The sequence below is a fragment of the Dendropsophus ebraccatus genome, unplaced genomic scaffold (genome assembly GCF_027789765.1).
Source record: "Dendropsophus ebraccatus isolate aDenEbr1 unplaced genomic scaffold, aDenEbr1.pat pat_scaffold_1151_ctg1, whole genome shotgun sequence".
NCBI classification, from domain to species: domain Eukaryota; kingdom Metazoa; phylum Chordata; class Amphibia; order Anura; family Hylidae; genus Dendropsophus; species Dendropsophus ebraccatus.
The window spans coordinates 27,893-53,438 of NW_027208568.1; the positions used below are offsets into that span (position 1 = coordinate 27,893).

The 25,546-nt window shown below is 43.5% G+C and overlaps 1 pseudogene; it reads right to left on the reverse strand.

Moving 5' to 3' along the window:
• LOC138774956 (beta-1,4-galactosyltransferase 1-like) overlaps nucleotides 1-24,267 on the reverse strand; it is a 48,384-nt pseudogene extending 24,117 nt beyond the window's left edge.
• Between the last annotated feature and the right edge of the window lie 1,279 nt (nucleotides 24,268-25,546).

A 25,546-nucleotide genomic window follows, 5' to 3' on the forward strand; every position in this document is an offset into this window, starting at 1 on the left:
ATTGTGTGTGTGTGCAGCGTGTTCTACATAGGGAAAACTCTACGAGCTTTGAATCGGAGATTCTATGAACATATTTATGCCATTAAAAACAAAAAAGCAACTACAAGAATTGTGGAACACGTGCACACACAACACAATGGGGACTTCAACTGCCTTAAATTCATAGGGTTAAAAAGAGTGCGGTTTACAGCGGGACAGGACACCAATGCAGAGCTCCTGAAAATAGAAGCACGACTTATATTAGCTACGGGAGCACAGGGCAAGGCAGGCTTAAATAATAAAATAGAATTAGGCATGTTTATTTGAAAGTATCGCTTTGGTATTTCAACTATGTATGTTTTTAACGCAGTTTTGTATATACACACTCTTTTTGTAAACGCCCACTCCCAGCATGTCACTACAGGTATATCACCTGAGACCTGCGGGAGGAGCGTCATCCGAGGAAGCGCGCATGTGCGCGAAATGGCCATCATGACATAGCAGTGTTGGTTTGGCGTCTGCTCCGACTGAGTGCGTGATCGGATGTTTTATCGCACTAATAATATGAAATAAAGCTTGAAGATTATACACCGTAACCGGGTGAGTGCCCTTATCTTTTTTACTACTCATTCAGTATTTTACGTGAATCTACGTGCGTTATAAGGAGCACCCCCAGGTGTATCGGCTACAGTCCCCAGCACGCCCAGGTTGATTTCCTGTGTTTCCATATAGAAGTAGTGCCGGTGAACCTCTACACACATTTTTTTTATAATGGAGGTCACCCTATCATCCTTGTGCTGCTCACAGATATGTAATAGAAGGTAGTCGCCTGCTGAGGTTCTCGCTCAGACTCACTCGCTTCCTCCCTCTAGGCTGAACCCCTAGCTACGACCCTGAGTCTGGTGTAAGGTTGCCCTGACCCCACCATCATACCGCTACCACTACATGTGTGCAGCCATTATTCTCCAGCTATCACTATGCAGCCATCTTTGTAGTGATATATACACATCCCTGCTTGTCTTGTGGAACTGTCAGTCATAGTGCCTGACTATACCAGTGTTACTACAATTCCCATCATGTCCTGCCATATGAAGGCTAGCAGGGCATGCTGAGAGCTGTAGTTATGGAGAGGCATAGGTTGGAGAACCCTGGAGTATATAAAGAAGTCATCCCAGCTAGTTGTCATCACAGATCGCCCATCATCGCCCTTCCATCAACTGATACCCCACCAGCAGCCCACTGATTCATAGTGGAGCTAGCTGTGGTGTAAGAGAGAGGGAGGCCACGCCCACTTTCTGTCAGCCAGGAGAAAAATTAATTTATTTGTTTGAGCCAAACAACTGGGGATATCTCAGCAACCGCACAAGATATCCACATAAGTTAGAGCTCTTTTTAAAGGGTAACACATGGGCTTTTTATTTGTGGAACTTAATTTTTTGGTCACTTAAATTATAGTTGCGCTTTAATAAAAAAAAAACCTCCCCTAATACCACCCCCCTTTTCCCATGTTATAAATAAAAAATAAATAAATAAACAAACATGTTTTGCATGGCCGCTTGCATAATCGCCCGAACTATTAATTTATCACACAGGAAACACAGGACTTCCTTGTTTCTGACTGTTTCCTGTATTTTGAGGGAAAAAGTCAGAAAACAGAAAGTGCTGTGTTTTCCATGATAACTAAAAAAAAATATATAATGAATGTAAATTGCAAACTTGCTTTATATCACATCTACTGTTGATTTAGATTTTTAAAGTTAGAACAACAGTGATACTTTAAAGATTCTATAATGAAAGGGATTGATCCACAAAACTGGCGCATAGCTAATGTGGTACCAATATTCAAGAAGGGATCAAAAACTGATCTTGGAAACTATAGGCCTTTAACCTCTTAAGGACATATGACGTACCGGTACGTCATATGTCCGCACTTGCACTTCAAAGCGGGGCCGCGCGGCGGCCCCGCTTTGAAGTGCCGCGATCCCGGGTGCCGCGAGTAGCCCAGGACCGCTGCTATTAGCGGGCACGGTCTGATCGCCGTGCCCGCTAATTAGCTAATCGGAGGCAGCTGTCAAAGTTGACAGCTGCCTCCGATTACCGGAGGCAACGTTTCCCTGGGGTCTAGTGGGGGAGATCGCTCCTCCGGGACCTTGTCCCGGAGGAGCGATCTCCGTTACTGATGCCGGCCGGGGACGCGTCCAAGATGGCGCCGTCCTCGGCTCGGCACTCGTTCGTTTTCGGCTGCAGCAGCCGAAAGCAAACGAGTGCCGATCTCATGGATCTCTGCAGCATATCTATGCTGCAGAGATCTCAATGAGAGATCCAAGTGTATATACTAGAAGTCCCCCAGGGGGGCTTCTAGTATATGTGTAAAAAAATAAAATAAAGTGTTGTTAATAGTAAAAAGCCCCCTCCCCTAATAAAAGTCTGAATCACCCCCCTTTTCCCAGGTTTTAAATAAAAGTAAACAAATAAATAAATAAATAAACATGTTTGGTATCGCCGCGTGCGTAATCGCCCGAACTATTAATTAATCACATTCCTGATCTCGTACGGTAAACGGCGTCAGCGCAAAAAAATCCCAAAGTGCAAAATTGCGCATTTTTGGTCGCATCAAATCCAGAAAAAATGTAATAAAAAGCGTTCAAAAAGACGTATATGGGCAATCAAGGTACCGATAGAAAGATCACATCATGGCGCAAAAAATGACACCTCGCACAGCCCCATAGACGAAAGGATAAAAGCGCTATAAGCCTGGGAATGGAGCGATTTTAAGGAACGTATATTGGTTAACAACGGTTTGAATTTTTTACAGGCCATCAGATACAATATAAGTTATACATGTTATATATCGTTTTAATCGTAACAACTTGAGGAACATGTATAACAAGTCAGTTTTACCCCAGGGCGAATGGCGTAAAAACACATTTCCCCCAAATAAAAGAAATGCGTTTTTTTTTTTCAATTTCACCACACTTTGAATTTTTTTCTGGTTTCGCAGTGTACTTTATGCAAAAATTCAGCCTGTAATTGCAAAGTACAATTAGTGACGCAAAAAATAAGGGGTCATGTGGGTTTCTAGGTGGAAAAATGCAAGTGCTATGACCTTTTAAACACAAGGAGGAAAAACCGAAAACGTAAAAACGAAAATGGGCCACGTCCTTAAAGGGTTAAAGGGGTAGTCCACCCAAAAAAATTTTCTTTCAAATCAACTGCTGCCATGAAGTGCCAGAGATTTGTAATTTACTTCTATTAAAAAATCTCAAGCCTTCCAGTACTTATCAGCTGCTGTATGCCCAAAAGGAAGTTGTATTATTTCCAGTCTAGAGAGCAACAGAGGTTTTCTATGGGGATTTGCTACTGCTCTGGACAGTTCCTGACATGGACAGAGGTGGCAGTAGAGAGCACTGTGTCAGACTGGAAAGAAAACACCACTTCCTGCTGGACACACAGCAGCTGATAAGTACTGGAAGACTTAAGATTTTTTAATAGAAGTGAATTACAAATCTCTGGCACTTTATGGCACCAGTTGATTTGAAAGAAAAATTTTTTGGGTGGACTACCCCTTTAAGTCTAACATCTATTGTTGGTAAAGTATTTGAGGGTTTTGTAAAATATGTAAGGATCCATTTAGACAGAAAGATTATCTGACAGATTATCTGCCAAAGATTTGAAGCCAAAGCCAGAAACAGACTATAAACAAAGATCAGGTCTTAAAGAAAAGCCTGAGATTTCTCCTCTTTTCAAATCCATTCCTGGCTTTGGCTTCAAATCTTTGGTAGATAATCTGTCAGGAAATGTTTCTGTGTAAATGGACCCTTATACCGGAGTATCTTAAAGTGACACTGTCACCCCCTTTGTGCATTCTGACATCTCTACACAGGTGTAAAGGGTAAATTTAGTGTTTTTCATACCTTATTTCATATCATACGTCGTGGTGCTTGTTCAAGTAAAAAGTGTCCTTTTATCAACTGCCGATTGTATTAAGTGGGCGTGGCCTCGCGGCATTAGCGCCACTTAGCCCCGCCCCCTTGACGCCCATTGGTTGTCCAACGTAAAGGGGGTGGGGTCTAGACCTTTCGGCCAGCCTGTTCCAATGGCCGGCGAGGGGGCGGGGGCCAACTGTGCCGTTGTGGGCGGGGTTATGTGGCGCTAATGCCTCGAGGCCACGCCCACTTAATACAATCTGCAGTTGATAAAAGGACACTTTTTACTTGAACAAGCACCATGACATATGATATGAAATAAGGTATGAAAAACACTAAATTTACCCTTTACACCTGTGTAGAGATGTCAAAATGAACAAAGGGGGTGACAGTGTCACTTTAATGAAAATATTCTTATAACACAGCACCAGCATGGGTTTATGAGAGATCGGTCCCGGTCGGTTAACTACTGGACCTGGAGGAGGCTGTGGGCGTTGTATATCTGAACTTTTTGAAGGCATTTGATACAGTGCCACATGTAAGGTTGGTCCATAAAATGAGGATGCTGGGACTAGGGAAAATATATATAAATGGGTAAGTGATAGAAAACAGAGGTGGATCATTAATAGAACATACTGAGATTGGGTCACAGTTACTAGTGGTATACCACAGGGCCCAGTATTGGAACAGTTGTGTGCTAAATAATAAAACACTGGGAAAAACTGGGGTATTGGTGGACTGTAAGCTCAACTTAAAGCGACTCTGTAGCCACAATCTGACCCCCCCCCCCCCCAACCGCTTGTACCCTCAGATAGCTGCTTTTAATCCAAGATCTGTCCTGGGGTCCGTTCGGCAGGTGATGCAGTTATTGTCCTAAAAAACTACTTTTAAACTGGCAACCTTGTGCCCAACGGCCGGGGCTTAAAATGTCTATGCATTAGGCTGGCACACCCTCTCATCATTAGGAATGCTCCAGGCAGATTGTCTCCTATTCATCAGCTGTGTGAATACTGAACATGGGCTGGATCGTTAAGGGACCTGTGCAATGTTCAGACAGGAGAAAATGTTAAAGTGGCATTCCTAATGATGAAGAGGGTGGGGAGGAGGGACTAATGGGTGGTGCAAAGTTAGGGCACAGATACTCCGCTTGGGCACGGGGCTGCAAGTTTAAAAGTTGTTTTTTAGGACAATAACTGCATTACCTGCCGAACAGACCCCAGGACAGATCTTGGATTAAAAGCAGCTATCCGAAGGTACAAGTGGTTTGTGGGGGTCAGATTGTGGGTACAGAGTCGCTTTAAGTGATCAGTGCCAGACAGCGGCTGCTAAGGCTAATAAAATCATGGGATGCATCAAAAGAGGCATAGATGCTGAAGATGAGAACATAGTTTTGCCTCTTTATAAATCACTGGTCAGACCACATATTGAATACAGTGTACAGCTTTGGGCACCGGTATATAGGAAGAACACAGCTGAACTGGAGCAGGTACAGAGGAGGGCAATCAAAGTCATTAAGGAAATTGGTGGGTTAAAGTACCAAGACAGGTTGTTAATATTGGGGCTATTTAGTTTAGAAAAAAGACGTCTTTTTCACAATGTACAAATATATAAATGGACAGTACAGAGATCTTTACAGTGATCTTTTTACAAATAGGTCTGTAATCATGACAAGGGGCTGTCTCCTCCTGATGGTTGCTAGAGGCACGGCGCCAGCGTCCTTGATCTTGCTTCACTGCCCCTTGGCTGAGCAGCACAGGTGCCAGATATTGTGAATTACTGACTGGCAGATGACACTGCCAGTAAGCTTGAAGTATGTAGCCTGGGGCTGGGACTCCAGCCTCCATAAATGTACTCCCCTATGTGTCCTCTTTGCCTGCGATACAGCCTTATCCCACAGTGTTACCAACCCAGCTAGATCACTTCGACCTTATTGTGTTTGTTCTGTCTGTCTCTGTGTGTTGCACTCTTCCAGGTTAGGGACCATCACCAAGTTATTCGCTGTTGTCTAGTGCAGATAGTGGTAAGCAGGCAGGGAAAGCAGGGCAGGTACCAGAGCAGGGCTTCACCTGTCTTGTGTCCTTCTTTCTCAACCTGACAGGGGCATCCTCTTTGGCTAAAGGAAAAAGGATTTCACCACCAGCACAGACACAGATTCTTTACTGTAAGAGCAGTGATACTATGGAACTCCCTGCAACATGATTTTGGCTGATTCATTAAATATGTTCAACGGAGGTCCAGATTCTTTTCTTAAAAAATATAACATTACAAATTATGGCCAATAGATTTCTGGTGATATGTTAATCCAGGGATTATTCTGGAAAGAATTTTGAAGTCGGGAAAGAATTTATTTTCCTGTGACGGGGCAATTGACATCTGCCACATGGAGGTTTTTGCCTTCCTCCGGGTCAGCACAGTGGGGTTTCTGTGGGTTGAACTTGGTTGTCTTTTTTCAACTTTATTAACTATGTTACATTGTTATGGGGGTTGTCATATTGCCTGAGCTATTTTTAACAGCATTTAATGCTGTTAAAAAAAAAAAATAAGATAAGACATATGTCTAAACTGAGCCTCTTACTGTGCCCCTGCTATGGTGAGCAGATTCATGTAGTCTGGCAGCCTATCTGGCTGCTCACATGGCGATATATCTTATCTTAATTTCTTTTGTACCCATTTTTGATAGAAACATTTGGGCTGTAGTTGGCTAACATTACACTGTGTATGGTATTGGGCAGCTGTCCACTGATACAAGTGATTGTGAGTGGTGTAAGAGACTTACACAGATGTACTATATCTGAAGAAATTTGATTTGTGTTGCCACTAACCTGTGCCTTTTTTCTGTTTTTTTTTCTGTATTTATATAAAAATATCTCTATCCATTTTCTATTACTATTTGGCCTATTGGAACAGTTATGGGGTATTTCCGTACTCAATGAAAATTGCTCTACACGTTTTGTTTTTTCTCTTTTAACCCCTTGCGCAAATGAAAAAATGTCAAGACTAGATCAATGATGTTGTGTAAAAATTTTATTTTTTACACTTAAACAGTGGCCTAGCCGTAAATTTTTCATTTTCAAACGGGTTTAAAAGAGAAAAACATGAAGAGCAGTTTGTCCAGAGTGCAAAAAAAAAATCGGCGCAGGTCGCGGTGGGTGCTCAGCTTTCACTGAGCTGGGACCAATCGCGGAATGGCACGGTCGCAGCTCCTGCGCCTGTTTCATCCCAGGACGTAACTGTATCCCTTGAACGGGAACAACAAACAAAAAGGACGTACAGTTACATCCGCGGTCCTGAAGGGGTTAAACAATAAGTAATTTTCTGTTGACACACTGGGGGACATTTACGTAGGAGTCTAATGTTTGTGACTACTCTAATGAAGATTGGTATGACACAAAGAAGCTTCAATCAACGATGCGATGGCAGGTAAAATTACCCAACCTATCACCATATAAATATATCGTATCTCTTACCTAAGATCAAGATAAAAACTCACTTAAAACATAGAACACTAAAAACTGTGAGCATAAATATCCAAAAATTCACTTTTATTGGTAAAATGCAATGCAAACATACATTAAAAAGAGGAATCAAGATAATCCTAAAATACAACAAATGCGCCTTGATAAAGCTATAAACAGCAAAACGTGCATCGGGGTTCGCATCAGGATGTCTACAACTAGATGGGTGAGTCTGCTTTTGCACTTCTTTGAGACATAGAAACCGTGCACAAGGATAGGTAGAAATTGGATGATCTGAGCTATTTGGCTTAGATAGCAGTGAATTATTTTGACCCAATAAGTGTCATAGTATATACTATTGGTATCCCTTTATCCATCTATCGGCAGTACTAGGAAAGTTTTGTGGTTTCATAACTTTGGCAATATATGGCTACTATTGTCACCCTCGGTTTGTGACTATATCCTGTTTTGTTGTATTTTAGTTTTAGCTTGATTCCTCTTTTTAGGCTACAAACCCACTTGGCGGGTCTGCAGCGAGTCCCCTTGCTGCGTATTTGCAGCGAGACTCGTTGCAGATCCTGGCCCTATACTTTTAATGGCAGACAAACACGCAGCAGGGATGTACATCCCTGCTGCGAGTTTGTCTGCAGCCCACCCCATTAACCCCCCCGGCGGTTCCCGATGTCTTCAGCAAGCCGGAGCGGGGACCAGGTGAAGTATATGCTCCAGCCAGCCGCCAGCATCCCCGGCCGCCCGATCGGCCCCCCGCAGCACCGATGGCCCCCCCCCCCCCTGCAGCCCCGGCCGCCCGATCGCCCCCCCGCAGCACCGATCGCTCGCCCCCCCCGCAGCACCGATCGCTCGCACGCCCCCCTGCAGCCCCGGCCGCCCGATGGGGGCTGCAGGGGGGCGATCGGTGCTGCCAGGGGGCGATCGAGCGGACGGGCTGTGGGGGGGCGATTGGGGGGGCCGTGCAAGCGATCGGTGCTGCGGGGGGGGGGGGGGGGGCGTGCAAGCGATTGGTGCTGCAGGGGGGCGATCGGGCGGCCGGGGCTGCAGGCGGCTGGCTGGAGCATATACTTCACCTGGTCCCCGCTCTGGCTTGCTGAAGACATCGGGAACCGCCGGAGCTGGGATCAGGTAAAGTATCAGCTCCGGCGGGGTTAATGGGGCGGGCTGCAGACAAACTCGCAGCAGGGATGTACATCCCTGCTGCGTGTTTGTCTGCCATTAAAAGTATAGGGCCGGGATCTGCAGCAAGTCTCGCTGCAAATACGCAGCAAGGGGACTCGCTGCAGACCCGCCAAGTGGGTTTGTAGCCTAAATGTATGTTTTTGCATTGCATTTTACCAATAAAGGTGAATTTTTAGATATTTATGCTCACAGTTTTTAGTGTTCTATAATGAAGATTGGTGTATATTTTGTTCCAATATCTTGTGTCGTTCAGAACGGGGCCGTGCGGCGACCGCCGGGTATTAGCGGGCACGGTCCGATCGCCGTGCCCGCTAATACAGTAATCAGATGCAGCTGTCAAACATGACAGCTGCATCCGATTACCGGCTGCAGCACTTCCCTGCTGTCTAGTGGCGGAGATCGCTCCTCCGGGACGTTGTCCCGGAGAAGCGATCTCCCTGTCTGATGCCGGCCGGGGACTCGTCCAAGATGGCGCCGTCCCCGACTCGGCACTCGTTTGTATTCAGCTGCAGCAGCCAAAAGCAAACGAGTGCCGATCTCATTGATCTTTGCTGTATATCTATACAGCAAAGATCTCAATGAGAGATCAAAGTATATATACTAGAAGTCCCCCAGGGGGGCTTCTAGTATATGTGTAAAAAAAAAAAAAAAAAAGTGTTGTTATAAGTAAAAAGCCCCCTCCCCTAATAAAAGTCTGAATCACCCCCCTTTTCCCAGGTTATAAATAAAAGTAAACAAATAAATAAATAAACATGTTTGCTATCGCCGCGTGCGTAATCCCCCGAACTATTAATTAATCACATTCCTGATCTCACACGGTAAACGGCTTCAGCGGAAAAAAATCCCAAAGTGCAAAATTGCGCATTTTTGGTCGCATCAAATCCAGAAAAAATGTAATAAAAAGCGATCAAAAAGTCGTATATGCGCCATCAAGGTACCTATAGAAAGAACACATCATGGCGCAAAAAATGACATCTGACACAGCCCCATAGACCAAAGGATAAAAGCGCTATAAGCCTGGGAATGGAGCGATTTTAAGGAACGTATATTTGTTAACAATGGTTTGAATTTTTTACAGGCCATCAGATACAATAAAAGTTATACATGTTATATATCGTTTTAATCATAACGACTTGAGGAACATGTATAACAAGTCAGTTTTACCCCAGGGCGAATGGCGTAAAAACACATTCCCCCCCAAATAAAAAAAATGCGTTTTTTTTTTTCAATTTCACCACACTTTGAATTTTTTTTCTGGTTTCGTAGTATACTTTATGCAAAAATTCAGCCTGTCATTGCAAAGTACAATTAGTGACGCAAAAAATAAGGGCTCATGTGGGTTTCTAGGTGGAAAAATGCAAGTGCTATGGCCTTTTAAGCACAAGGAGGAAAAAACGAAAACGCAAAAACAAAAATTAGCCTGGTCCCGAAGGGGTTAAAATGTATCACTGCCATAATGAATGTATCTAAGTAAAAAGTAGCAAAAATGCTAACATTTTGCAAGCACATTCACCTGGTACTGACAAACTGTAAGCCTGCACCTGTTTGTGCGACTTTTTAAAAAGTTGCAAATCATGCGTTTTAAAAGTCACACAAAAAGGTGCAAATTCTCAAAGTTGCAAATGATACATTTGGTGCTAATCCCGGATTATGCTAACTGTTGGGTGAATACTCAATACAGGCAGATTAAAAAAAATCAAAAAAATATTTACCTGTCAAATACTGCTTCAAAAATAGAACTTAGAACATAGAACATAGAAAAAATGGGTAAAAAATCTAATTATTCACCGAAAAATAGGCACAAAGCCCTTGATAAATTTCCACCGCTTCCTGTAAAAAAAAATTAACGTGAATTGCATAGTATAACGTGTGTATTGTATAGTGGATAATTTATAACATCCTGTGGGGAACAGTTTCAAAAGCTTTTTTTTTTTTTTTAATATGAGACCAGCAGCAGGTTTAACCCTTAGAGGATCGGGCCAATTTCAACTTTTCCATTTTTGGTTTTTCCTCCTTGTGCTTAAAAGGCCATAGCAGGTGCATTTTTTCACCTAGAAACCCACATGAGCCCGTATTTTTTGATTCTGGCTGAATTTATGCATAAAGTACACTGCAAAAGCAGAAAAAAAATTAAATGTGTGGTGAAATTGAAAAAAAACAACATTTTTTTAATTTGTTTTTTTTTTTGTTTGTTTTTACGGCGTTCACCCGGGGGTAAAACTGTCTTGTTATATCTGTTCCTCAATATATCGTTATATTACGATTACAACGATATGTAACATGTATAACTTTTATTGTATCTGATGGCTTTTAAAAAATTCAAACCATTGTTAACAAATATATGTTCCTTAAAATCGTTCCATTCCCAGGCTTATAACGCTTTTATCCTTTGGTCTATGGGGCTGTCTGAGATGTAATTTTTTGCACCATAAAGTGTACTTTCTGTCAGTACTTTGCGCATTTGCGACTTTTTAATCACTTTTTATGACAATTTTTCTGGATTTGATGCGACCAAAAATGCGCAATTTTGCACTTTGGGATTTTTTTGCGCTTACACGGTTTACCGTGTGAGATCAGGAATGTTATAAATTAATAATTTGGGCGATTACAAACGCAGCGATATAAAACATGTTTATTTATTTTTATTTATAACATGGGAAAAGGAGGGTGATTCAAACTTTTATTAGGGGAGTTTTTTTTTTTAATTAATAATAACACTTTTTTTTTTTTACACTTATACTAGAAGTCCCTCTAGTAGACTTCTAGTATAACTACACTGATCTCTCATTGAGATCTATGCAGTATAGTTATAGTGCATAGATCGAAGAGATAGGCATTCTATTGCTTTCGGCTGCTGCAGCCAAAAGCAGTAGAGTGCGATCCCCCCACTAGACACCAGGGAGTGGGGAAATCTAGTATTCAGATGCAGCTGTCAACTTTGACAGATTCATCTGAATACTTAATTAGCAGACACGGCAATCGGACCGTGCCCGCTAATACAAGCAGCACCTGGAACCGGTTCATTGCTCCCCTAGTGACGCCAGGATGTACAGGTACGCCCAGGGTTGTCTAGGGGTTAAAGAAAAATAAGTGGTTTATTGTCCACAACAGAAAACAAATCATACAGCTTTCTTCAGCCAACACCCAGGTATGGAACAGTCATTGGCAGTTATGCAAAACAGTCAATTGGTTTACATAGAGCTCTCACTCTGATAGGTGCTGTCAGACACCAAACAGCTCCTGGAAGTCTCCTTTGGCTTTAGAATAGCCACACACAGCTCCTTCTCCACAGCAGCAAACTCTGAGACTGGAGGCACACCCACCCACTCTCAGCTGATTCTCCCAGGCTTACATAGCCCACACTAAAACCTGGACCTGGAATGTGGGAGCACCCAATAGAGATGAGCGAACCGGCCAAGGTTCGGGTTCGTATGAACCTGAATTGTCGGCTTCTGATTCCCGCTGTCTGCCCGCTCCGTGGAGAGGGTGGATGCAGCCTGAGGACCGCCTGGAAAACTTAGATACAGCCTATGGCTATCGCTGTATCCCAGTTTTCCAGGCGGTCCTCAGGCTGTATCCACCCTCTCCACGGAGCGGGCAGACAGCGGGAATCAGAAGTCGAGAGTTTAGGTTCATACGAACCCGAACCTTGGCTAGTTCGCTCATCTCTAGCAGCCATGCTCCCGTGAAAGACCGTCTCGGACTAAGCTGCATTGCAGCAATACTAAATTTTAAACATGTGCCAGTGGCCTATTGCCGCTGACACCAGCAATCATAGTCTTTCACCTCACCAAGACCAGGATCCTTGGTGAGACATATCTCCCATCTATGACGGTGCCTTGCGCCTTCTTACAATCCAAAAAGTAAAATTAAAAACACAAAAACATAATTAAAATAACAGGTTGTGACTCAATCTTACCTGCTCCAAAACATATATGCCAAAATCTGCTTGTTGCTTTTGAAGAAATGGGAGCATATAATACAACCAAATTGATAGATGTGGTTCACGGTTACGGAAAGGAATAATGATGGCAATTTTCTGTCGTGCTTTGCAATTCTCAGGCTTTCCTTTTCCTCCTTCTTGCAGATGTGAATTTACTGACATAATATCCTTAATAGAAACATTCTTTTCTTCAACTATGAAAGGACCTGCTGTAAGTTGGTGAAATAAAAAAAATAAAAAAACTTTACTAACCGAGGGCAGTAAATGGGACAAAGATTGCTTTGACTGCAAATGTGACCCATCTGCTCACCTTGGCACAGTGCTGTGGCTACTTGAGTCACTTGAGGCATCCCTAGTGACATACCCATAGCCTTAACATGTGGCAATAAAAAAACAGAAAGTGCATGTGATCACTGAGGTCGGTGATTGACTGCAGTGTCCATTGCTCAGTGTCATTTCAGTACTGCTGGCAGAGATTGCAGAGCCAAAGCTTTTGGTTATGGGATGGACTTTTTGTTATTAGGTGGACCCCTCTTCTTGAAACATTTCCAACAACAATCAACACAGACTATAAAATGAAGGCACAAAACACACTTTTTGATGTTCAGATGGCCACAACTTAATTTAAATCACAGGACTTAAACAATCACAGTAGTCGTGTGAAGTTCTAAGTCACTGAGATTCATGAATACTGTCTGATCACCATCTCTGAGTATCCGACCAGACAGCAATAAAGTGGTGGCATGTACTGGCTTGTCATTCTAGCAGAGCCAGTCTACTTTAAGGGCACCAATGACCCTATAGAAGATCCTCACTCCTGTGTAGAGATGAGCGAAGCAGGATTCGCAGCAAATTTTGCTAAATTAGCTTCGCCTTGAAGCAAACTTTGCAAAATTTGTTTCCAAATCCGTTTTAATTATCATTATTATTTTTTAAACAAAAAATAGAAAAGTTAAAATGAAAATATGCTGTATTAACCCCTTAAGGACAGAGCCTGAAATGGCCTTAAGGACAGAGACAAATTTTATGAATATGACCAGTGTCACTTTATTTATTAATAACTTCGGGATGCTTTTACCTATCCGGCTTTTCTGGTAAAATGGAGTCGATACTCATAACGAATCTTTATGAAAAACACTAAAAAAACGTGAAAAATTGTGAAAAAATGCATCTTTCAAACTTTGAAACCTTTCTGCTTATACAGAAAATGGTTATGCCACATAAATTATATATTAAATAGTATTAGCAACATGTCTACTTTATGCTGGCGGCATTTATTAAACTATATTTCATTTTTTTTAGACAATAGGAAGCTTAAAACATTAGCAGCAATTTTCCAAATTTTCAGTAAAATTTCAAAATCAGATATTTTTAGGGACCTGTTCAGGTTCAAAGTGTATTTGAGGGGCCTGTATGTTAGAAAGCCCCACAAAGCACCCCATTTCAGAAACTGCACCCCCCAAACTCAGCAAAAGCACATCCAGAAAGTTTTTTAACCCTTTAGGGGAGTCACAGAAATAAAAGCGAAGTGTGTAAGAAATTTGAAAATTTTTATTTTCTGTGCAGAGATTTTATTGTAATCCAATATCTTTCATAATGATAAACCTATTAGCAGAGAAATGCACCCCAATATTGATTGCCCCGTTTCTGCAGTTTATAGAAATACCCCATATGTGGCCCTATTGCGCTATTTGACGCAACCACAAGCCTCAGATATAAGGGAGCGCCTAGTGAATTTCAACGCCTCCGTTTTTTTTTTGTAATTTTTGACTGTATCACTTCAGGTTGTTAGAGGCTCTGGGGTGCCAAAACCTAAAAAACACCCCTAAAGGGACACCATTTAGAAAACTGCAACCCTCAAGAAAAGTAACAAGGGGTGCGGTGAGCATTTGGACCCCACAGGTGCTTCGCAGATTTTCAGAACAATGTGGTGTAAAAAAGGAAAAATTCAATTTTTTACACTAAAATGTTGTTCTAGCATACATTTTTCATTTTTACAAGGGGATTAAGGAAAAAAAAAAACACCAAACATGTAGCGCAGTTTCTCCCCAGTACGGAAATACCCCACATGTGGACATAAAGTGCCAAGCGGGCGCAGGACGAGCCTCCAAAGGGAAGGAGCGCCAATTGGCCTTTGCAAGCTGGATTTTACTGGAATGGATTTCAAGGGCCACGTCGCATTCACAGAGCCCTCGTGCTGCCAAAACACTGGAAACCCCCCACAAGTGACCCCATTCTGGAAACTACACCCCTCAAGGAATCTAACAAGGGGTTCAGTGAGCATATGGACCCCACTGGTGACGGGCACAAATGTGGAACACTGTGACGTGAAAGGGAAAAATTTAATTTTTTCACTTTCACGGCACAAATGTGGCCATCATCAAGGGGTCCATATCCTCACTGCACCCCTTGTTAGATTCCTTGAGGCGTGTAGTTTCCAGAATGGGGTCACTTGTGGGGTTTTTTCACTGTCTTGGCAGCACAAGGGCTCTGTAAATGCGACATGGCGTTCATCATCCATTCTGGCCAAATCCAGCCTTCAAAATCCAAATGGCGCTCCTTCCCTTCGGAGGTTTGCCCTGCGCCCACATGGCGCTTTATGTCCACATGTGGGGTATTTACGGACTCAGGGGGAATTGCTCTACACATTTTGTGTGTTTTTTTCTCTTTTAACCTCTTGTGAAAATGAAAAATTTAAGGCTAGACCAACATTATAGTGTAAAAAATGTAATATTTCATTTTCACGCAATATTGTTCCACATTTGTGCCCGTCACCAGTGGGGTCCATATGCTCACTGCACCCCTTGTTACATTCCCTAAGGGGTGTAGTTTCCATAATGGGGTCACTTGTGGGGGGATTCAACTGTCTTGGCAACACAGGGGCCTTTTAAATGCAACATGGCCCCTCGACATCCATTCCAGCCAAATCCAGCCTCAAAAAGCCAAATGGCGCTCCTCCCCTTTGGAGGCTTACCCTACACCCGCATGGCGCTTTATGTCCACATGTCGGGTATTTCCATACTCAGGGGAAATTGCTCTACACATTTAGTGGTTTTTTTATCTTTTAACCCTTTGTGAAAATGAAAAAATCAAGACAAGATCAATGATTTAGTGTAAAAATTAAACATTTTTTACACTAAATGTTGGTCTAGCCTTGATTTTTTCTTTTTCCACAAGGGGTTAAAAAAGAAAGTGAACAACAAACGTGTAGGGTAATTTCCCCTGAGTACGAAAATACCCCACATGTGGATATAATGTGCCATATGGGCAGAGGGCAAGCCACCAAAGGGACAGAGTGCCATTTAGAGGCTTGAATGGAGGATGGAGGCCATGTCGCAATTACAAAGCTCCTGTGCTGCCAGGACAGTAGAAACCCCCCACAAGTGACCCCATTCTGGAAACTACACCCCATAAGGAATCCAACAAGGGGTACAGTGAGCATATGGACCCCACTGGTAACAGGCACATAAGTGGAACATGTGCCATGAAAATAAAAAATACAATTTTTTCATTTTCACGGCCCAAATGTGCCCGTCACCAGAGGGCCATATCCCCACTGCCCCCCTCGTTAGATTTCTTATGGGGTGTAGTTTCCAGAATGGGGTCACTTGTGGGGGGTTTCTACTGCCCTGGCATCACAGAGGGTTTATAATTGCATCATGGCATCCTCTAATGGGAATGGCGGCCATACCTATTTAGCTGGGGAAAAGGGACCATTCTAATTTATTTGGGGGTATTAGGCCAATTATTAGTTTATAAGGTTGAAAATGACAGGTGTCCATCAAATTCAACCTGTGTTGATCCAGAGGAAGGCAAAAAAAAAACCCTCATAAGGCAGACGACAGTAGCCTCATCACAGGGGAAAAATTCCTTCCCGACTCCATAATGGCGATCAGAATAATCCCTGGATCAACGTGACCCCTGAAATAGGAATAAGGGACAGAATTTAGAAAATGTAGAACTCCAATGACGTGAGGTACGCTTTGAAGCGATCCAGTCTGCAGAGGCTGGGGCGATCAGGACAGGTGTCACACTGGAAAATGGTGTCCTTCCTGATCCCCCTGTTACACCACACTCTGCACTTCTTCTGGGGTCTCCTGTTTTCCAGTGTGGGGGACATCACCTGGAAAATGTTGTCCTGGTGCGATACGGGGTCCTTCATATCCAGAAGCGCTGGGTCCGCTCCATGGCTGCTAAATATTAGGGCTTTATTACTACTTCTGTTATTTACGGATCGTGCCGCAAGCTACAGTAGCTCAGGCAGCGAGGGACCGGAAGAGGGGGCGCTGGTATAAAAGTTATCCCTGTACAGGTGGTAACCTTTATCTAGCAGTGGGAAGATCAGTTCCCGAACGATCTCCCCGCTAACTTGGAGGATGGGGCCCCCCCCCCATCCTCCAAGTTAGTGGGGAGATCGTTCGGGAACCTTGATCTGGGGGCTGGATTTTGGTGTCCCTTCCTTCATACACTCTAAGGGTACGTGCACACTGCGGAATGGCGAAGGATAACCCTTTGTGCATTCCGCAGGTGGCACCCGCCGGCGGACTGATGGAGGCGCGCGTCTCCGCTCGTGTCACACTCCATTATATGCACGGGCGGATTCTGCCCTCTGTCCAATGTGTTCATTCTTTGGACGGACGACGGAATCCGCCCGTGCATAGAATGGAGTCTATGACACGGGGGAGACGCTCGCCTCCATCAGTCCGCCGGCGGGTGCCAGCTGCGGAATGCACAAAGGGTTATCCTTCGCCATTCCGCAGTGTGCACGTACCCTGGATCTGTAAGTTTACCCTGAGGTACTCTCACAGAGTGTGTAAAATTTCAAGCCATACCGTGATCTCTTATTGGGACGGTACTGGCGGAAAAGACGTGTCTGGGGGGCAGCGTACGCTACACTACCCCCAGACACGTCACTGGATGATGAGGATGATGAGGATGAATGGAGGAAAGAAGGATCCCCCCATTCATCCTCACTGGCTGTTTCGGTGTCGGAGGCAATAATAGCGTATGCGTCCGACACTGAAAACACCTTGGGGGCCATCTTTATATGGGGATTGGTATATGGGGTATGTAAATGTGTAGTGGGGTAGTGTAAACTTTATTTCATGTAGTGTAGTGTAGTGTTTTTTACGTGTTTTTTTGACAGTAAGAAAAAATATCCCTTTGCCAAGAAAGGAGCTGCTGCTAAATGCCACACTTATGTGCGGCACTTATCAGCAGACAGTGGCGGTAGGATATAGGGGGGAAAAAAGCCCCTACGCCAAAAAGGAGGAGTTGCTGATCAGTGGCGCACTTACGGGCGATGCTGATCAGCACTCAGCGGCGTTAGGGCGCAAAAAAAGAAAAAAAAAATTGGAAAAAAAATAAAAATAAATCTTTTTAACCCAAAGCAACTGATCAGTGAATGATATTCACTGATCAGCCGCTAGGGGGCGGTAGAGCGACGCTGCCAGAGATTACCAAGGCCCGCCGAACACGAGGACCCGAGTGATTACGAAGATTTCCGACGCTGGACGACCGAACCCGGAAGTAACCCGAAGAAGACGCGAGGACGGCGCGGACCGCAGATCGTCGCTCCGGACGCCCAGATCAGGTGAGTATGGTACACCTGCACCACACACACCTGTTCTGTACCCCTTAGCTACCTAGCTGAGGGGTGCAGAACGCGACAAAACTGGCCGGCCTATCACGGCAATCGTGGGGGTGGCATCGGCGCCATCTTTGGTGGGGACTCTAATGGCGATTGGTGCTGTCTCGGACAGCACCAATCGCCATTGCTTTCCGGGTCACCGGGTCACCGATGACCCGGAAAGCTGTTTTCAGCTGCTATATGCTGATCTTTATAGATCAGCATATAGCAGCGATCGTCGGCACGGGAGGGGTTAATCACCCCCCATGCCGACGAGCAGAGATGGCCTGCTATACATTATAGCAGGCCATCTTCCCCGACCGCTGTGTGTGAACACACAGCGATCGGGGAAACATCGGGCGTAAGTATACGCCCGTTTGCGTTAAAGCCCACCCTGCGGGGGCGTATACTTACACCCGATGTCGTTAAGGGGTTAAAGGGGAACTCTGGATAAGAAAAACTTGTTTTCTATTAAAAGTACATTAAAAGTTAAATATATGTGTCTATACAATGTATTACTGTATCTGTATGGTTCTGCCACACTGGTAGCTGATAGAAATCCAGGAAGTGAAGAAAAATGGCCTCTGTGCAAATCCACATTGTCTCCTGCTCCTTCTGCTCTCCCACCTTAGGAGACAAATCTTCCATGCCTCTGTCTCACATTGTGTGTGTTGCTGAGATCAGGCTGATGATGCAGACAGAGGGCAGGGCGTGATCTCACAGGAGGCTTGGCTGGATCACCCAATCCCCTGAGTGATTCACCATCTCTGACCAGCCAGAATCAGGTGTTGCATTGATTTCTCTAATTGTGCACAAGTCTGCAGTGAAATAAGGGCTGTGTTCACACATGTTGGAGTGTCATTGCAGTACTGCAGTGTATTCACAAAAATGATGCAGTAACACAAGTAAATGATGGTAAACGGCAGAGAGGATCAAAGCCTTATTGTGAGGCTCAACTTCAAAGATGACAGATGCTTGATCATAATATGTGCATGGAAATGAAAAGAGAAAAAAAAATTCAAAAAGTTCTTTACTTTATTCCAATATCAGCGTTACAGGTAGAGAATACCGTGTGCTGTGTGGTGTTACAGGTAGAGATTACAGCGTGCTGTGTGGTGTTACAGGTAGAGATTACAGCGTGGTGTTACAGGTAGAGAATACAGTGTGGTGTTACAGGTAGAGAATACAGCGTGCTGTGTGGTGTTACAGGTAGAGAATACAGTGTGCTGTGTGGTGTTACAGGTAGAGAATACAGTGTGCTGTGTGGTGTTACTGGTAGAGAATACAGGGTGCTGTGTGGTGTTACAGGGAGAGAATACAGTGTGCTGTGTGGTGTTACAGGTAGAGAATACAGGGTGCTGTGTGGTGTTACAGGGAGAGAATACAGTGTGCTGTGTGGTATTACAGGTAGAGAATACAGTGTGCTGTGTGGTGTTACAGGTAGAGAATACAGTGTGCTGTGTGGTGTTACTGGTAGAGAATACAGCGTGCTGTGTGGTGTTACAGGTAGAGAATACAGTGTGCTGTGTGGTGTTACAGGTAGAGAATACAGTGTGCTGTGTGGTGTTACAGGGAGAGAATACAGTGTGCTGTGTGGTGTTACAGGGAGAGAATACAGTGTGCTGTGTGGTGTTACAGGGAGAGAATACAGTGTGCTGTGTCGTGTTATAGGTAGAGAATACAGTGTGTTGTGTGGGTGGGTGGGACCACAATAAAATCATAAATTACTGCAAATAATTCAGTAACACATGAAACTGCAATGTGTGAACACAGCCTAGATGTAATGCAACAGTTTGGGGCGGGGAATGGGCAGGGTGGAGGACTGTGATGAACAGCTGAGGGAAAGTATTGCATTCTGGAACCTGTAGAACTGTGATTTTTGGTAGTTTCAAAAATGCAATAGATAGGTAAGTAATGCTTTATGCTTCTGCAGAAGTTTCATTTTTTTAACCTCTATCTGGAGTTCTCCTTTAAATAAGTATAAATTAAAAAGACATTCGGGTTTTACAATAATGGGATCCTGTCTAATGCATGCAATTGCGCTCCTCCTTTTAGTTTACATTTACTTTATATAGAATATTTTCATTTTAATTTTGATATTTTTGTTTACAATAGCAAAACTAAAATGAAAATATACTATAAATGTAAAAATATACAATTTTATTCATTAGTTAACCTGTAATTAGAAATTACCGCAAAGGGGAATAGCTGGTAAATGTAAGAGTGAAAATGTATCATAATTTATTGATAATGCAGTCAGATACTGTAGCTACAATTAGTAAGAACTAGAAAATGTACCCGGCGCTGCCCGGGTATAAAATGTCAGTGTGTTAATTAGATTTGTTCTACGGTGCCCAGGAGGCCAAGCTAAAGGTATTGTTTCATCTGAGTTAATCAGTGGAATTAGTGTATACCTGTAGTGCATAGTTGGAGGGGTTCTGTATACCTACAGTGTATAGTTTTTAGGGGTCTCGCATATCTGTAGTGTATAGTTGGGGGGATCCTGTATACCTGTAGTGTGTAGTTGGGGGGGGGCTGTATACCTGTAGTGTATAGTTGAGGGAGGTCCTGTATACCTGCAGTGTATAGTTGGTGAAGGTCCTGTATACCTGCACTGTATAGTTCAGGGGTCCTGTATACCTGTAGTATATAGTTGGTGCTGTATACATGTAATGTATAGTTGTTGGAGGTCGTGTATACCTGTAGTTTATAGTTTGAGGGTCCTGGATACCTGTAGTGTATAATTGGTGGAGGTCTTGTATACCTGTAGTATATAGTTCGGGGGTCCTGTATACCTGTAGTGTATAGTTTGGGGTCCTGTATACCTGTAGTGTAAAGTTTGGGGTCCTGTATACCTGTAGTATATAGTTGGTGGAGGTCCCGCACACCTGTAGTGTATAGTTTTGGGGTCCTGTATACCTGTAGTGTCCTGTATACCTGCAGGGTCGTATTTACCATTAGGCACCTATGGTCTGGTGCGTAGGGTAGCACCTTGAAGAGGGGCAGTACCCTCCTGTTCAGACTTGCCAGAAAAATCTGGTGTCTTTTCGAGGGGGGTATGGCAGTATTGGTCAGTTCTGGTATAGCGGTGTTATCCAGTCACAGTATGGCGGTATTGGTCAGGTCTCGTATGGCAGTGTTACCCAGTCACAGTGTGGCGGTATTGGTCAGGTCTGGTATGACAGTGTTATCCAGTCACAGTATGGTGGTATTGGTCAGGTCTGGTATGGCAGTGTTACCCAGTCACAGTGTGGCGGTATTGGTTAGGTCTGGTATGACAGTTTTATCCAGTCACAGTATGGCGGTATTGGTTAGGTCTGGTATGACAGTGTTATCCAGTCACAGTATGGGGGTATTGGTCAGGTGTGGTATGACAGTGTTATCCAGTCACAGTATGGCGGTATTGGTCAGGCCTGGTGTGGCGGTGTTAAATGTGACGTCTGGAGCTATTAGCTACCTATCCTGATGCTAATTGGTGAGTGAGGATGGGGCACCTTCAGGTATAGTGCTTAGGGCAGCATCAGCTGGTAATAATGTCCTGTATACATGTACTGTATAGATGGAGTAGGGGGTCCTGTATACATGTACTGTATAGATGGAGTAGGGGGTCCTGTATACATGTACTGTATAGATGGAGTAGGGGTCCTGTATACATGTACTGTATAGATGGAGTAGGGGGTTCTGTAATTCATATACTGTATAGATGGAGTAGGGGTCCTGTATAAATGTACTGTATAGATGGAGTAGGGGGTCCTGTATACATGTACTTTATAGACGGAGTAGATGGTCCTGTATACCTGTAGTGCCCTGTATATACATGTACTGTATAGATGGAGTAGGGGGTCCTGTATACATGTACTGTATAGATGGAGTAGGGGGTCCTGTATACATGTACTGTATAGATGGAGTAGGGGGTCCTGTATACATGTACTGTATAGATGGAGTAGGGGGGTCTACCAGTTATTACTGTGGATGTTGTGAGGCAGCTGCCTTAGCAACCATTGCTCCCCGTGAAAATTAAAGCAGTAATCCTATTGGTTGCTAAGGCTCCCAACTGCCGTTTACTGCTGGAGACATGCAGCTAATTATATCACCTGTGTTTGCAGTGTGGAGATTTTCCCATTCATCTCTATTGGGCGCCGCTCTTCCCCCCCCCTCCCCTCCTGTACATGTGGCGGGGATGGGACCTTCGCAATAACTTTCCTGGGTACCCAATGTATCTATGTGCCAAATTTGGGGTCAAACTGTTCAGGCGTTTGGAAGTCTATACGGGACAGACAGACAGACAGACTTTCATTTTATTATATAGATAAAATATAATATAGTCCACTATATAAAGTCTTTTATATAAGTCACAATGTAGCTTGAAATGCTGTACATGCAGGACCGGTGATAGGTGTGACAAGTGATGGAAATACAGTGCTTTTGTTTGCAAAGAGGAATGGCACATACACACACATACAGTGCATACAGTCACATATGTACACATACAAACACAAGCACAGACAAACATTCAGGCACATATACACATACATACAGACACTCATACACACAGTGTATATACTGATTACACAGTCACACAGTGTATATACTGCTTACACAGGCACACAGTGTGTAAACTGCTTAAACAGGCACACAGTATATATGGGTTGAAGACGTCATCTTCGGGAGGCGGGCCGGACCGCTCCAGCCTTCCCTTCTGCCGCCCCCCTCTGCCGCATCATCAGCTGCTCAGCCGCAATTGGCTGAGCATAACTGCTCAGCCAATCACGGCTGAGCAGCTAATGACACGGCAGAGGGGGGCCAGCTCGAGGGACGGCTGGAGCTCCCACTGCTCCCACTGCTGGTCAAAGCACACAGTTTTGCGTTTTATTTTTTTTACTCCAATCAAATTTACGATTTTCAAATTCAGTAAGTAGGCCTTATAGGTACAAAAACTTCTCTGGGAATTTATGGTGAAAAGGATATGTAACGAACCTCTCTGCTAAGAGTAAAAGTTCTTGCTCTCTTGTTTCACCAGAATGTAGCAGACCAGCTAAATGACTGTTTCAGGGTTGTTGCGTTCACGACGTACAGGATCTGCAGTAGATTTGATCGTGCAGATTTGATGCTGCAGATATCAATGTAACTAAATGACTGAACACAGCATCAAATCTGCTGCGGACCCTGTACATAGAAACGCACCTTTAATTTTTTTCAAATCAACTGGTACCAGAAAGTTTTACAGATTTGTAAATTACTTCTATTTAAAAATCTCAAGTCTCTCAGTAACTATCAGCTGTCAGGAACTGTCCAGAGCAGAAGAGGATTTCTATGAGGATTTGCTACTGCTCTGTACACTTCTTCACATGGATAAAGGTGGCAGCAGAGAGCACCATGTCAGACTGATAAGAATACACAACTTCCTGCAGGACATACAGTAGCTGATAATTACTGGAAGACTTGAGATTTTTAAATAGAATTAATTTACAAATCTTACAACTTTATGGGACCATTGATTTGAAAAAAATATATATATTATTATTTTACTGGCGTTTACTTGTCTAGTACTTTGCCTCACTACTAGGCAAAGTAGCTGTCACTGATAAAGTTTTTTCTTTTTGCAGTGTTTATTAGGGCCCGTTTACACGGAAAGATTATCTGACAGATTATCTGCCAAAGATTTGAAGCCAAAACCAGGAATGGATTTGAAAAGAGGAGAAATCTCAGGCTTTCCTTTATGACCTGATTTCTGTTTCCGTGTAAAAGGGCCCTTAGTCATGTAGTTAAAAATCACTGTGTGAGGGCCTTTTTACACAGAAAGATTATCTGACAGATTATTTGCCAAAGATTTGAAGCCAAAACCAGGAACAGGTCATAAAGGAAAGCCTGAGATTTCTTCTCTTTTCAATTCCATTCCTTGCTTTGGCTTCAAATCTCTGTCAGATAATCTTTCTGTTTAAAAGGGCCCTTATACACTGTGCTGGGACTTTTCAGGCACTTTTTATAAGAGAGCTGTGAACATGCTGTCTTGTTTTCCCAGATTGCTCAAATTATCACTTGCTTATTTCTATATACATTTGTTAATGATCATAAAAAAAATAGATGCCACATACTTAAATTTGGTGGATGTTCAGGACACAGAGGCATTTCTTCCATTTTGGAAACTTTGACTGTGACAGAACCTTATAAAAAAAAAATAGAAGAACAATGTTTATTACATTTTTGAAAAATAGCTCAAAATATATATCTTTATGTTTTTCTGTTTCAGACCAGGTAGAATGTAGTAGTGACGTGCTAAAAGGTTATACAGGGCCCTCCAGCTAAAAAGAAATTGCTTAAAACACCTGTAAATGACCAATTAAAGGGGTTGTCCAGCCAAAACTAACTTGTCAAACAGGAAATACGAGTCCAGCATCCTGCAAAGTAATGAATGATTAGCTTTTTCTTCTCACCATGCAAAGTGAGCACAGTGCAGCATTACCCTTAACTAAACGATAATGCATTTCAGATGCGCTCCACAGCCTTATGTACTTTTACACGGGACGATTGATCGTTCGTTTTTGCACGATAACGGTCAAATTCGAACGATAATCGTACGTGGTAAACGCAGCGAACGATCAAATGACCAGCAAAAAAAATCGTTCATTTGATCTTTCAACATGTTCACAAATCATCGTAGATCGTTCGCAAAAAAATCGCAGATTGTTCAGTGTAAACATTCTTTCAACGATTTCCCCTATGTGTCAGATAGGCTTAAACGATTGCAAAACGATCGCATTGCGAATTTTCCATACGATGTATCGTTCCGTCTAAACGCTGATCGTTAGAAAAAAACCATCGTTCATTCAAAATCGTTAATCGTGCGATCGGGCGAATTATCGCACCGTGTAAAAGTACCATTAATCATGGCTGTGAATGCAGCTGAAACGCATTGGAATATGGTTGGGGAATGCTGCTTTGTGTGCGTGTTGCAAGGTGAAAAGAATACACAACTCATTGATCACTTAACTGGATGCTGGACTTTTTTTCCTGTTTGATTATATGTAAATTGCACGCTGGTTGGAGTCTGTGCTGCATGCCCAGTGGAAGCAGTAAGCCAGGTTTTTCTTGCATTCAAAACTTACTTGTCCACTATCCACAGCATAGGGGACAAGTAAGAGATCATAGGGAGGGGGGGGGTAGCCTCCGTACCGATCCCTGCCAATCTCTTTATTGTCCCCTGGCTCCCTTATGTATACCGCCACGGGTACGGCATGCGACCTGTGCATCTAATCATTCCTCTGGAGCTGCAAGAAAGAGCTGAGTGCTGTATTCTGCTCTCTGACGCACTCCATAGAGAATGAATCGAGCCGCCTGAGAGAGCAGACTACAGCACTCTGTATTCATAACAAAGGAACCTGGGGAGGGAGGAGTACGGAGGTCGGACCCCCTGCAATCT